The sequence below is a fragment of the Bubalus kerabau genome, chromosome 19 (assembly GCF_029407905.1).
Source record: "Bubalus kerabau isolate K-KA32 ecotype Philippines breed swamp buffalo chromosome 19, PCC_UOA_SB_1v2, whole genome shotgun sequence".
In the NCBI taxonomy this organism is placed as follows: domain Eukaryota; kingdom Metazoa; phylum Chordata; class Mammalia; order Artiodactyla; family Bovidae; genus Bubalus; species Bubalus kerabau.
In genome coordinates, this window is record NC_073642.1 from 17,881,565 (window position 1) to 17,896,260 (window position 14,696).

Consider the following 14,696-nt stretch of genomic DNA (forward strand, 5'->3'; position numbering starts at 1 on the left):
GGATTCCCCAGGCAAGAATACTGGAGTGGGTTGCCATTTCCTACTTCAGGGGATCTTCCTGACCCAAGGATTGAATCCAGATCTCCTGCATCTCCTGCATTGGCAGGCAAATTCTTTACCATCTGAACCACCAGGAAAGTCCAAAAATACTGGAGTGAATAGCCATTCTCTTCTCCAGGGATCTTCTCAAACTCAGATCTCCTGCATTGCAGGCAGATTCTTTACAGTCTGAGCCACCAGCCCAGATAGTACTGCACTATAATACATTAAAAATACTGTACAAATAATACATAAAATACAAACATAAAAAACAAACATAAAAAATTAACATTTTTAATCTTACAGTACAGAAACTTGAAAAGTACAGGGGTACCAGCTACATAAGCATTACTTTTTGCTTCCAGACATCCTGGGCTTGAGATAAAGATGCTGTACGACTCTCCTCCAGGAGCCTCCCCGGTGGCACTAGTGGGGAAGAACCTGCCTGCCAATGAGGAGACGAAAGAGACACGGGTTCTAGACTTGGGTTGCCAGATCCCTGGAGGAGAGCATGACAACCGCCTCCAGGATTCTTGCCTGGAGAATCGCATGGGCAGAGGAGCCTGGCACGCGGAGGTCCACAGGGTCGCAAAGAGTCAGACATGACTGCAGGGACTTGGCACAGCACTGCGGTACTGCTCTCTATACAGTACGGCATAGTAAAGTTCACAAAACACAGCACTTGTAGAGGAGGCACGCAGGTGACAACATATGCCAGACACCTGGACTAACTTATGTGATTGGACATGTGAACCCATGCTCGCATCTTTTCAAAGTTTGCCACTTGAGTTCATATGTAGGGGACTTGACTGTTCTCTTCAGGAGCAGTGTGTGTTTGTGTTTGTCCATATGTATGCTTTTTGGATTGGAACTGAGAGAAGATACTGCATTTAAGAAAACTAGAGAACAATTCAGAAGGTTAAAAAAAAAGTCTCGGGGGAGGGGAGTATTGTTTCCTCAAACCCCATTGAAAGTGGATGAAAAACCAGGAAGGGCAGTTGGTCTGCCTTTTCGAGGGCTCAGCCACTCCTCTGCCTGGCTTCCTACTCTTGCGGAAGGGCTGTCATTATCTCCCTTTTGCAGATGGCCAAGTTAAGCCTCACTAAGGGTATACAGCCCGCCTGAAGCCCCATGTTAAGAGGTTTCTCAGAGAGGAGACCCCAGGTCTCTACCCCACAGTTCCAGAATATCCCACTCTTTAGGGTCTGCCCTCACTGAGAAATTTCCCAGAAATGCACACAATCCAAACACACTGCTTATTGAAGACCATCGTCATTCTGTTAGCTTTTCTATTTTCTCCACATTTCCCCCATCCCCTCACATTATTTTTTTTTCTTTTTCTTTTTTTTAAAAATTTTATTTTATTTTTAAACTTTACAATATTGTATTAGTTTTGCCAAACATCGAATGAATCCGCCACAGGTATACTCGTGCTCCCCATCCTGAACCCTCCTCCCTCCTCCCTCCTCCCTCCCCGTACCCTCCCTCTGGGTCATCCCAGTGCACCAGCCCCAAGCATCCAGTATCGTGCATCGAACCTGGACTGGCGACTCGTTTCATACATGATATTATACATGTGTGGACCATTTTAAAAAATCTTTACTGAATCTGTTACGACATTGCTTCTGATTTATGTTTTGCTTTTTTGGCTGTGAGGTGTGTGGGATCTTGGTTCCCTCATCAGGGACTGAACCTGCATCCCCTCTGCAGTGGTAACTCGGAGTCTTAACCACTGGACTGCCAGGGAAGTCCCTCACGTTTTCAATGACCATTTCAGTCCAGGGAAAGTTGAGTTCCTTTTTAGTTTGGGGTCACATCTCTGTGATGGAAGCTTCATGTTTTTCTCAGGAACTTTCTTGCTGATTCTTTTCCCCTTTGGACATCTCTCCATCCATGTGCCTGAGCCACATTGGCTTGACTATCCTTGAGAAGAACCTTAGGGGGGAACAAGTCTGTGAGAATTTTCCAAGGCAGAATGACATTCTCTTGTTAGAAGCTGTCCTTTTCCAAGTGAACAGTGACTGCCTGACTCACAGACTGGTGAGAAGACGAGAAACAGAGGTGAATGAAAGAGGGCAGATCTGCTATTTCTGCCCTTGGAGACACCTCTACCTGGCATTTATTATAACCTGAAAGAGCAGAGTCTACCCTTCTGTGTCTGGAGGTGAGGTAATCTCACAGGTCTGCCATAGCCTCTGATGACTCACACACTGTTCTTTCCAGGGGGCCTGAGGTAGGGAACAAGAGACTGTGTTTGCTGCTGTTAAAGAATACCTTTCTCTTGTTCTTTCTCTTAAAAATATTCGTACAAGAGCAATGTTCTATTCAGCCTGCTATTATGCTAAAAGCTTTTTCTTGGAAGACAATAGCTGTTCTCAGGAAAAAAAAGATTTACACGGGGTCCCCAGGGTGTAATGAGCTACCACACAGCACCTGCCTCGGGTTGGGAGTTGTCACTTGTAAGTGGTTTTAAATTAGAACGGAGTGGAAAAATACACAGTTACAGAATTCCCCTTTTGGCTTCTTTGCAAATCATTTTCCACCCTCTCTGGCCTTTGTCTCTTCCTGAGACACCTGATCAGGTATGAAGAACAGAACTTTCCAATGAGAGTGTGAAGTGACAGTAACGGTCCAAGGAAAACAGAAACCTGGAGTGGGAACCTCTCCCTCTTGGAAATTTCTGTTTTGGTTTGGTCCCCCACCCCTCCTGGAGGCACGTGGGGCTGAGTACTGCTAAGGGATCACTGAATTTTAGAACTTCAGCATCTGTAGACCGTGGAGTCCAGATTCCTCCATTGCTAGTGAGGGATTGGAGGTCAGATGCACGAACTGACCTGTGTTCGTCTCCCAGCTGGTTGATGGCAGATGGGGTTTGAAACTTCGGACCTCTTGTCTCCTGATTAAATTAAGTGCTTTTCTCTCTCTCCTTTTTTTTTTTTTTTTGGGGTAATGCATTGCTGTTGACAAGTATTAGGACTAAAAAATGAGCTACAAAAGAGTATGAAAAACTTCTCTGTATGGAAGTTTTTAATAAAAACAAGTTAGAAATACTGAATTGTAACCTTTTCTTGTCTTATAGTATACATCTTTTCAGGCAACCAGGGCTAGGAACCATGGTAGATATTAGGAAGATAGAGATGAATAGCACGTGATTCTAGTCTTTGAGACACTCTTGATAAGCATTGTGTTTTGTATATGTGTGTGACTTATGCAAACAAGTCATCATGATACAGAAGCTATACAAGAACAAAGTTCAGTGGAAGCACTGTAGAGAGAGCCTTTTTCTTCTTGGTGGAATCAAAGGGGGACTGGTACCCAGGAGGGACAGCTTTGTAAATCCCATGTGCGTGACGATCCTTTATTGACACACCATTGCTTTTAAAGAAATCTCAGTGGACAATCCCAAAACTATTTAAAGAACTGTTTAAATCTTTCTTGAGAAGACATGAAAAGGGGAATATATAAAATGCATGCAAACCATTGTAAATTCATCTTTTTTCATCTTCCTTGATGTTACCAATCTACACATACAAATAGAGGTTCACAATAATCCCACTGTTTTTCAATACAAACCTTTAAAACTATGACATTTAGATCAGTTAAGTATTTCCTTTCTACTTCCCATTTTGCCCCAGTCACTCTAAGAAAAGGAAGATGAAGAATTCTTTCTACTTCCAAGGCTGGTTGGAGGCAGTGGGAAAAACTACAAAATCTTACAGTTGAATAGTTTTGCTTATTATACCCAATCATGTAGTTTACTCTTACAGAGTTTTTACATAATATATCATTTTGTCATTATAGTTCCTTTTTTCTATAATGATAAAACTGAGATTCAGTATCAGTGCCGTTGGATCTGTGTCTTGAACTCAGACTATGGCATGCAGTGACATGGAGGTGTGTCTTCCCAAGCAGGAAAATAGCTTTTGTAGAGACACGGAGTTCTGGAAATAATCACTGTGAACATCTCAGGGTGCCAGAACTACAGGATGGTGGATTGAGTATGGGATCAGAAAATAAGGTGGGAAAGATAAATTGGGCTGAGTTTAAAAATATACCTTATTTTTCATATTAGTTTCTCCTGAAGGCAATGATGAACTAATAGGACGCTGTTAAAAGCAGAGAAATGACAAGATCAGATTTGTTTTGGAGGAAGATCTTGTGGCAGTAATGTAGGGGATGGAGGAGGAAATGGCAATGTACTCCAGTATTCTTGCCTGGAAAATTCCATGGACAGAGGACCCTGGAGGGCTGCAGTCCCTGGGTCGCAAAGAGTCAGACCCAGCTGAGCACACACAATGCAGGGGAAGTCTGGAGTGCGAACGTGGTGACATGACACCCAGCACGGAGAAGTTCATAAGCATTTAGACCCAGATGCAGACTCACTGGGGTCCTGGTCTCGACTCTGCCATTTATTAGCTTCACGAGCTTGGAAAATATGTTTCAACACTTCATGTCGAGGTTTCTCCATTTATAAATTGCAGGTGACAACAGTACCTTCTTCACAGGGCAATCTGAAGCTTGTAAAAGGACTTAGAGCATGGTACACAGTATTTAAGAAAAAAGAACAACTGTTAGTCTTCTACCTGGTTGATGAGATTCCCAGGGAAGATGGTGCTGCTGCTGCTCAGTCACTTCAGTCGTGTCCGACTCTGTGCGACCCCATAGACAGCAGTCCACCAGACTTCCCCGTCTCTGGGATTCTCCAGGCAAGAACACTGGAGTGGGTTGCCATTTCCTTCTCCAATGCATGAAAGCAAAAAGTGAAAGTGAAGTTGTTCAGTCGTGCCTGACTCTTATTACCCCATGGACTGCAGCCTACCAAGCTCCTCTGTCCATGGGATTTTCCAGGCAGGAGTACTGGAGTGGGGTGCCATTGCCTCCCAGGGAAGATAAGTCTATGGAAATGGGAGGGGAGGGTCTGAATTTAGGAGATATGTTCAAGTTAGGAGTGAGAGGTCTTGGTGATTAACAGAAAATAGGGATAAAGAAGAAGGAGTTGAACTATTTCTCCTTTGGGTGATGGGTGCACAGTTTAATACCAATAGGAGAATATTTGAGAGAGTAAGACTGTTGAGAATGGATATTGAGTTCAGTTTTGGAAATATTCATTTCCAGAGGCCTGCAAATTATATAACTCAGGTTAAACATGATTATAAAGCCAATATACTATAAGATATAATCTATTTAAGAGGGAAATAAAACAAAGTTTGCGTTACCTGAATAATTTTCTAAATTAGCAAGGATACTATAAGTTGACTCTATGTGGTTACTGAAGCAGAAGCATGTAATATATTTCATCAGAAAGTGAAAGTGAAGTTGAAAGTGAAGTTGCTCAGTCGTGTCCGACTCTTTGCAACCCCATGGACACCAGGCTCCTCCATCTGTGGGATTTTCTAGGCAAGAATACTGGAGTCAGTTGCCATTTCCTTCTCTAGGGATTCTTCCCAACCCAGGGATTGAACCCAGGTCTCTTGCATTGTAGACAGACGCTTTACCATCTGAGCCACCAGGGAAGTCTATATTTCATCAGAATCCATGCCAAAACTGTTATATCCTGTAAATATGTTCATAGGATTTAACAATTTATATCTTTTCAAGGTAATTAACTGTTTACAGAATGTTTATATATGATTAACTGTTCCTCACAATAGCTCTGTGAGGTAAAGAAAAAAAAATTACATTTGTGGTTTCCATTTTTAGCTGATAAAATTGAGGCCCTAAAAAGTCATGTGGTTAGTAAGAGCTGGAGCTCAAATTTACCCCCAAATGCTCTAGCTCCATAACCCTAATTCCATATTCTAGGACCTTTCAGCTCTTCAGTCATGAGAGAAAATCCTTTATCATTGAGGTGCAATTCTCTGCATGTAAAAATACTTGTTTATACAGCAGGTAATACATTCTAGGCTTCTCCAACGTGCCTAGTACCTGTGTAGTCCCATTAACATTAATAACCCTTGTAATTAAAAAAAAAAATCTGTACTACAAGTCCTTTAATTAATAATTTATTTATTTTGTATTTTTCTGTAAACTTTTTTTAAAACTTATTCTTAATTGAAGGATCATTACTTTATAATATTGTTGGCTGTGAACAACTCAGGGGTTGGCTTCTGCCATATGCCAGTAGGCATCAGCCATAGATATACCTATGTCCCCTCCCTCCTGAACCTCCCTCCCATCTCCCACCCCATCTCAACCCCCTAGGTTGTCCCAGAGACCTGGTTTGACTTCCCTGAGTTATACAACAAATTCCCATTGGCTGTCTATTTGACATATGGGTAGTGTATATATTTCCATGCTACTCTCTCCATTCAAAAATAAGGAACGCTTTACGAATTTGCGTGTCATCCTTGCACAGGGGCCATGCTAATCTTCTCTGTACTGTTTCAATTTTAGTGTATGTGCTGCTGAAGTGAGCACAACAATTTATTTTTATTTTTTGCCATTGATACCATGAAATTCCATGTTAGAATAGAATAGCCCTTGTAATTTTAGTAAAATCTAAATCTTTCTGCCTCCGCAAAACCCTTGTCACCTGTATCTTACCCCTTAAACACTCCATACCCTTCAACCACACTCACCTTCTTTCTATTCCTTGAACACAGCAACTAAATTATCTTCCCCAGGCCTCTGGATTTGCTGTTCCCTCTGAGTGGAAAACTTTACCTCTGTAGCTTGGCAAGATTGATCTCCTCTGTGTCTTATATTATCCTTGCTCAGGTTGAGGAAACCTTCCCGGGTCACCATATGTAATGTTCTTTCGCTCAGAATCTCATTATTACATGACCTTGTTCTATCTTCCTCACAGCCCCTATGACTGAACTCCATATGGACACAGATTACATGCTGTATTTTTTCACTATTGTATCTCTAGGGTCTAACAGTTCCTGCAGAAAGCTGGTGCACACTCAATATTTTTTGAACAAATACATGAAATTTTTGCATCTATTTTTCCTTCCACCCACAATGCAGGGCCACCTCTTGAAAAGTTAACTTTTTCCTTGGGTATTTCATGGGTTACTTTCAGGTAGCTTCAACTGTACTCATAAAGTAGCTGTTGGATATAGTCGCCCTTATGGGCCACTCCATTCTTCCCTGATGCTTGGGCTTGTTTTGTTAGTTGTCAGCTGTCCTCAAAGCTACTGAAAGGATTCTTGCTACTGCCATTGCTGGGTTTTCAGAGAGGTGCTTAATTCCGTGTAAAGTTTGGGGGAATTGGCACTCTCTAAAACTCCCCAAAACAATGCTGCTTGGCACCAAAGTGCCTTAAGTTTCCTCTGAAAGAAGCTCCTTCTTCATACACTGGACAGGGACAAGCTGGCAACCCATGTCTCCATTATTCAGATGCTTTTCTTTCTCAGAGTCCCTCACCTAAGACCTGAAAACTCATACTCCTTGCTTGTCTTCCAGCCTCAAATCCTAAGGCTTCCCTGCCTACCAGCACATGTTCTCAAGGGTGGGTCATGACCAACCTTCCAGTTCCCCAAATAATCAAACTCAGTTTACCAGGCTGCACTAACCAGACACTCTGATTCATATATTTCATGGATGTCTCATAACATGACTGGCTTCCCAGGTGGTGCTAGTGGGTAAAGAATCCACTGCCAATGCAGGAGATGCAAGAAACCTGGGTTCGATCCCCAGGTCAGGAAGATCCCCTGGAGTAGGAAATGGCAACCCACTTCAGTATTCTTGCCTGGAAAATTCTATGGACAAACGAGCCTGACGGGTTACAGTCCATGCGGTTGAAAGGAGTTGGATGACCGAGCACACATGTGCAACATGACCATAAATTTGTTATTAAAATTCCTTATTTTAATAGAAAAGGACAATGTAGTTTATTATTTATGGATATTTATATATATATAGAAAAAGTATAAAACCATGCTGAAAAAAAAATAATACCAGATTCAAAATAGTGATTCCATCTGAAGATGGTGGAGCATAAAGAGGAAAAAAATGAATATTTATTGGGGAGTTTGAATTTCTTAAAGGAAAAGAATTTTAAGGAAGATATGACAGAAAGTGTGAGCTTTTAAATCTGGATGGGCAGGCACATGAGTGTCCTATTGATTTTTGGATTTCCTGCTATATTTGTATTTCATATTTAAAATTTAAATTAAAATTTAAAATGTTAACATGTCATCCTTAATCAAAAATTGATAAACTAGTATAAAATATTAAATTAACCACATATTTTTCATCTTATTCTTCCCTAAGCAATTGCTTTTAACAGGTTCATGTTTTTATTCAGTGCACACACGCACACATACATACATATACACTCACACATAAACACATGAACTCATGCATACTGATTCCTGAAATTTAGACTTAATGAACTTAAATTAGCCTTCCTGACAATTCTGTCCTGTGAAAGTCCAAATCTCTTTCCCATGAATTCCAAGATTGACAACCTCACTAAATTCTGTATTACCAATTGTACTCCCACAAAAATGTAGGAGAATATTTTCCTCCAGGGACCAACCAACAATGGATTTACCAGTCTTCTACATTTTCCTGTTAGTTAAAAAAATTAATCCCCTTCTCTAAAAATACCATTTCAGTGTTATTTCCATTTGAATCTCTTTGTGCATTACTCAAGTGATACATATTTTTAAATGTTATTTATGTATCTTCCTTTTAAGTTACTCAATTTTAAGAGTCATCTGTCTATTGTTTTATTAGATGCTTTGTCTTTTCCTAAATGATGTAATAGGAGCTCTTTGTATATTAGAAATATTCTTCTTTGTTAAACATTGATTTATTTAGCAAACATTTATTAAGTATTGATCATTGTTTTAAGATAGGGCAACACATGGTTGATGTTTTCTCCTAGTGTGTCACTTCTTTTTAAATTTGTTAACATTTTTGCTTAGTTTTCATAGAGTCCAGTATAATAATTTTTTCCTTTATACTTATGAAAGTAATGTGTTAGGGAAAAAATATGATTTTTAAAGATGATAGAAGTAAGGCCCAGTGAGTTAAAAGTGACTGGTGCATGGTTGCATAGCTATTAAGTATGAAGCCAGAAATTGAAAACTGGGTCTTTTATAATAACAAAAATTGCTTTATTTTAAATGCAACACTTATAAAAGAATTCATGTAACATAAAGGTCTAGGATGGAGAAGGCAATGGCACCCCACTCCAGTACTCTTGCCTGGAGAGTCCCATGGACGGAGGAGCCTGGTGGGCTGCAGTCCATGGGGTCGCTAAGAATCGGACACGACTGAGCGACTTCACGTTCACTTTTCACTTTCACGCATTGGAGAAGGAAATGGCAACCCACTCCAGTGTTCTCACCTGGAGAATCCCAGGGACGGGGGAGCCTGGTGGGCTGCCGTCTGTGGGGTCGCACAGAGTCGGACACGACTGAAGCGACAGCAGCAGCAGCAGCAAAGGTCTAGGTTAAGAACAAAAAAATGGACACCCAGGGATATACTTCCCATTTTAAGAAATGGAGCAGTACTCCATATTTTAACCCCTGTAATCCTTGTGCCTATGTGTGTGCTCAGCCATGTCTGACTCTTTGCGACCCATGGACTACAGCCCACCAGGCTCCTCTGTCCATGTGATTTTCTAGGCCGGAAACACTGGAGTGAGGTGCCATTCCCTTCTCCAGGGGATCTTCTTGACCCAGGGACTGAATTTGCTTCTCCTTCATTGGCAGGTGAATTCTTTACTACTGTGACACCAGGGAAGCCCCTTGTTCCTATGACCCCACAGTTTCTTCATTTGAGTAACTATCATCCTGGATTTGTGTGTTAAGTGGTCTCTTGCTCTTCTTTACTCATGAAAATCACATTTATATATCTCTAAACAACCTACTGTCAAGCTTGCTATTTGGGGCTTTAGGTAAATGGAAACATACTGTGTATGTAAATCTTGTGTTATAATGGGCTTATTTTGTTAATAACATTTGAGACTGAACCATAGAACATGTTGGAATTGCATCTGAGCCATTCATTTTCACTACTGTATAATACTTCCAGGTATCAATTTAGGTCTATTCATCCATTTTACTGTTGATGGCTAATTGAAATATTTACAATTTTGTTTTGTTTGCTATTACATACAGATGGAATGGAAAGTTGCTCAGTCATGTCTGACTCTTTGCGACCCCATAGACTGTAGCCTACCAGGCTCCTCCATCCATGGGATTTTCCAGGCAAGAGTACTGGAGTGGGGTGCCATTTCCTTCTCCAGAGGATCTTCCCGACCCAGGGGTTGAACCCGAGTCTCCCGCATTGTAGGCAGACGGTTTACCGTCTGAGCCACCAGGGAAGCCCTTTACATGCAGAATATGTATACAAATAAAGAGCCTGTTGATGAGGGTGAAAGAGGACAGTGAAAATCTGGTTAAAACTCACTATTAAATAAACCAAGATCATGGCATCCAATCTTCTCTCTTCCTGACAAATAGAAGGGGAAATAGTGAAAGCAGTGACAGATTTCATTTTCTTGGGCCCCAAAATCACCGTGGACGGTGACACCAGCCATGGAATTAAAAGACGCTTGCTCCTTGGAAGGTTAGCTATGACAAATTGCCTGTAAATTGCTTCAGGCCTGTCCAACTCTTTGTGCCCCTATGGATTTAGCCCACCAGGTTCCTCTGTCCATGGGATTCTCCAGGCAAGAATACTGGAATAGGTTGCCATGCCCTCCTCCATGGGATCCTCCTGACCTGGGGATCAAACCCACGTCTCCTGTGGCTCCTGCACTGCAGACAGATTTTTACTGCTGAGCCACTGGGAAATCCATGATAAATCTAGGCAGCATATGAAATTTAAAAAGCAGAGACATCACTTTGCTGACAAGTGTCTGAAATGTCAAAGCTATGGTTTTTCCAGTAGTCACATACAGATGTGAGAGTTGGATTGTAAAGAAGGCTGAGAGCCAAAGAATTGATGCTTTCAAATTATGGTGGTGGAGAAGACTCTTGAGAGTTCCTTGGACAGCAAGGAGATCAAACCAGTCAATCCTAAAGGAAATCAACCCTGGATATTCACTGGAAGGACTGATGCTGAAGATGAAGTTCTAATACTTTGGCCACCTGATGTGAAGAGCCAATTCATTGGAAAAGACCCTAATGTTGGGAAAGGTTGAGGGCAAGAGGAGAAGGGGATGACAGAGAATGAGATGGTTGGATGGCATCACCAATTCAATGGATATGAATTTGAGCAAACTCTGGGAGATATTGAAGGACAAGGAAGCCTGGCATGCTGCAGTTCATGGGATTGCACAGAGTTGGACACAACTTAGTGACTGAACAACAATAGCAACAATTTAGTGTTTTGTTTCTGGTTGCCCTCAAGATTTTCTCACTAACTTTGGTTTTCAGCAGTTTGACTATCATCTATATAGGTGAGATATATGTAGATATGCTTGTAACATTTATTCTGCTTAGAATTCTGTGAGTTCCTTGCATTAAGGATTGATTCCTTAATTTCTCTTTCTAATTTTTCATTGTTAGTATATAGAAATGCAAGTGATTCCTGTGTATTGATTTTGTATCCTGCAACTTTGCTAAATTTACTGATTAGCTCTAGTAATTTTCTGATACTGTCTTTATGGTTTTCTATGTACAGTATCATGTCATCTGCAAACAGTGAGAGCTTTACTTCTTTTCCTATCTGGACTCCTTTTATTTCTTTTTCTTCTCTGATAGCTATGACTCCCAGAACTATGTTGAATAATAGTGGCGAAAGTGGACACCCTTGTCTTATTCCTGATCTTTCAGTTTTTCACCATTGAGAATAATGTTTACTGTAGGCTTATCATATATGGCCTTTACTCTGTTGAGGTAGGTTCCTTCTATAACTGTTTTTTGGAGTTTTAATCATAAATAGGTACTGAATTTTGTCAAAGGCTTTTTCTGCATCTATTGAGATGATCATATGGTTTTTATCTTTCAATTTGTTAATATGGTGTATCACATTGATTGATTTGCATATATTGAAGAATCCTTGCATCCCTGGAATAAACCCAATTTGATCATGGTGTATAAGCTTTTTGATGTGTTGCTGAATTCTGTTTGCTAAAATTTTGTTGTTCATCAGTGATATTGGCCTGTAGTTTTCTTTTTGTGTGTTGTCTTTGTATGGTTTTGGTATCAGGGTGATGGTGGCCTTGTAGAATGAATTTGGAATTGTTCCTTCCTCTGCAATTTTTTGAAAGAGTTTTAGAAGGATAGGCATTAGCTCTTCTCTAAATGCTTGATAGAATTCTCCTGTGAAGCCATCTGGTCCTGGGCTTTTGATTTTTGGGAGATTTTTGATCACAGTTTCAATTTCAGTGCTTGTAATTGGGTTGTTCATAATTTCTATTTCTTCCTGGTTCAGTCTCAGAAGATTGAGCTTTTCTAAGGATCTGTCCATTTCTTCCAGGTTATATATTTTATTGCCATATAATTGTTCCTAAGTCTCTTATAATCCTTTATATTTCTTCATTGTTTGGTATAACCTCTCCTTTTTCATTTCTAATTTTGTTGATTTGATTCTTCTTTTTTTCTTGATGAGTCTGGCTAAGGGTTTGTCAATTTTGTTTATCTTCTCAAAGAACCAGCTTTTAGTTTTATTATTCTTTACTTTGATTAATAAATGAATCTTTGATTTCTTTTTCATTTATTTCTTCTCAGATGTTTATGATTTTTTTCCTTCTACTAATTTTTTTTATTCTTCTTTTTCCAGTACACCACTGCTTTAGGTGTAAAGTTAGGTTGTCTATTTGTTGTTTTTCTTGTTTCTTGAGATAAGATTGTATTGCAATAATCTTCCCTCTTAGAACTGCTTTTGTTGCATCCCATAGGTTTTGAATTGTTGTGTTCTCATTCTCATTTGTTTCTAGAAATTTTTTGATTTCCCTTTTGATTTCTTCAGTAACCTGTTGGTTATTTAGAAACGTGTTGTTTAATCTCCATATGTTTGTGTTTCTTACAGCTTTTTTCTTCTAATTGGTATCTAGTCCCAGAGCGTTCTAGTTGGAGAAGATGCTTGGTATGATTTCACTTTTCTTAAATTGACTGAGGTTTGATTTGTGACCCAAGATGTGGTCTATTCTGGAGAATGTCCCATGTGTGCTTGAAAAGAAGGTGTATTCTTCTGCATTTAGATGGGATATACTGAAGATATCAATGAGATTCATCTCATCTAATGTATCATTTAAGCTTTGTGTTTCCTTATTAATTTTCTGTTTTGATGATCTGTCCATTGGTGTGAATGGCATGTTAAAATCTCCTACTATTATTGTGTTACTGTCAATTTCTCCTTTTATGTCTGTTAGTGTTTGTCTTATGTATTGAGGTGCTCCTATGTTGGGTGCATAGATATTTACAATTGTTATGTCTTCCTCTTGGATTGATCCCTTGATCATTATGTAGTGTCCTTCCTTACCTCTTGTAATCTTCTTTATTTTAAGGTCAATTTTGTCTGATATGAGGATTGCTGCTCTAGCTTTCTTTTGCTTCCTATTTGCATGGAATATATTTTTCCATTCTCTCACTTTCAGTTTATACGTGTCTTGAGGTCTGAAGTGGGTTTCTTGTAGACAGCATATATATGGATCTTGTTGAGCATTTAATCCATTTACATGTAAAGTAATTATTGACATATATGTTCCTATTGCCATTTTCTAATTGTTTGGGGTTGATTTTGTAGATCTTTTTTCTTCTATTGTATTTCTTGACTATAGAAGTCTGTTTAACATTTGTTGTAAAGCTGGTTTGGTGGTACTGAATTCTCTTAACTTTTGCTTGTCTGAAAAGTTTTTTATTTCTCCATCAATTTTGAATGAGATACTTGCTGGGTACAGTAATCTTGGTTGTAGATTTTTCCCTTTCAGTACTTTAAATATATCCTGCCATTCCCTTCCAGCCTGCAGAGTTTCTGCTGAAAGATCAGCTGTTAAATGAATGGGGTTTCCCTTGTATGTTACTTGTTGCTTCTCCCTTGCTGCTTTTAATATTCTTTCTTTGTTTAGTCTTTACAGTTTGATTAGTATGTGTGTTGGCATGTTTCTGCTTGGGTTTATCCTATATGGGACTCTTTGTGCCTCTTGGACTTTATTGACTATTTCCTTTTTCATGTCGGGGAAATTTTCAACTATAATCTCTTCAAAAATTTTCTCATACCCTTTCTTTTTCTCTTCTTCTTCTGGGACCCCTATAATTCAAATGTTAGTATATCTAATATGGTCCCAAAGGTCTCTGAGGCTGTCCTCAGCTCTTTTCATTCTTTTTACTTTATTTTGCTCTTCAGAAGTAATTTCCACCATTTTGTCTTCCAGCTCACTGATTCGTTCTTCTGCTTCAGATATTCTGCTCTTGATTCCTTCTAGAGTATTTTTAATTTCAGTAATTGTGTTGTTTGTCTCTCTATGCTTATTCTTTACTTCTTCTAGGTCTTTGTTAAGTGACTCTTTCATTTTCTCCATTTTGTTTTCAAGGTTTTTGATCGTCTTTACTATCATTATTCTGAATTCTTTTCCAGGTAATTTTCCTATTTCCTCTTCATTTATTTGGACTTCTGTGTTTCTAGTTTCTTCCTTTATTTGTGCAGTATTTCTCTGCCTTTTCATTTTTTTTTAAAGTTATTGTGTTTGAAGTCTCTTTTTTTCCAGGCTTCAAGGAAAGTTGAAATCTTTCCTTGAAGAAGGTTGAATT

The 14,696-nt window shown here is 39.5% G+C and overlaps 1 protein-coding gene and 1 non-coding gene across 2 annotated transcripts in view; one reads left to right on the top strand and one right to left on the bottom strand.

Annotated features, from left to right (window-relative positions):
* AGBL1 (AGBL carboxypeptidase 1) overlaps positions 1-14,696 on the top strand; it is a 261,724-nt gene that overhangs the window by 71,718 nt on the left and 175,310 nt on the right. The gene's annotated exons all lie outside the window — the stretch shown is intronic.
* LOC129634667 (U6 spliceosomal RNA) lies at positions 6,350-6,456 on the bottom strand. The gene has a single exon (XR_008705837.1). It is a non-coding gene; the product is annotated as a U6 spliceosomal RNA (small nuclear RNA).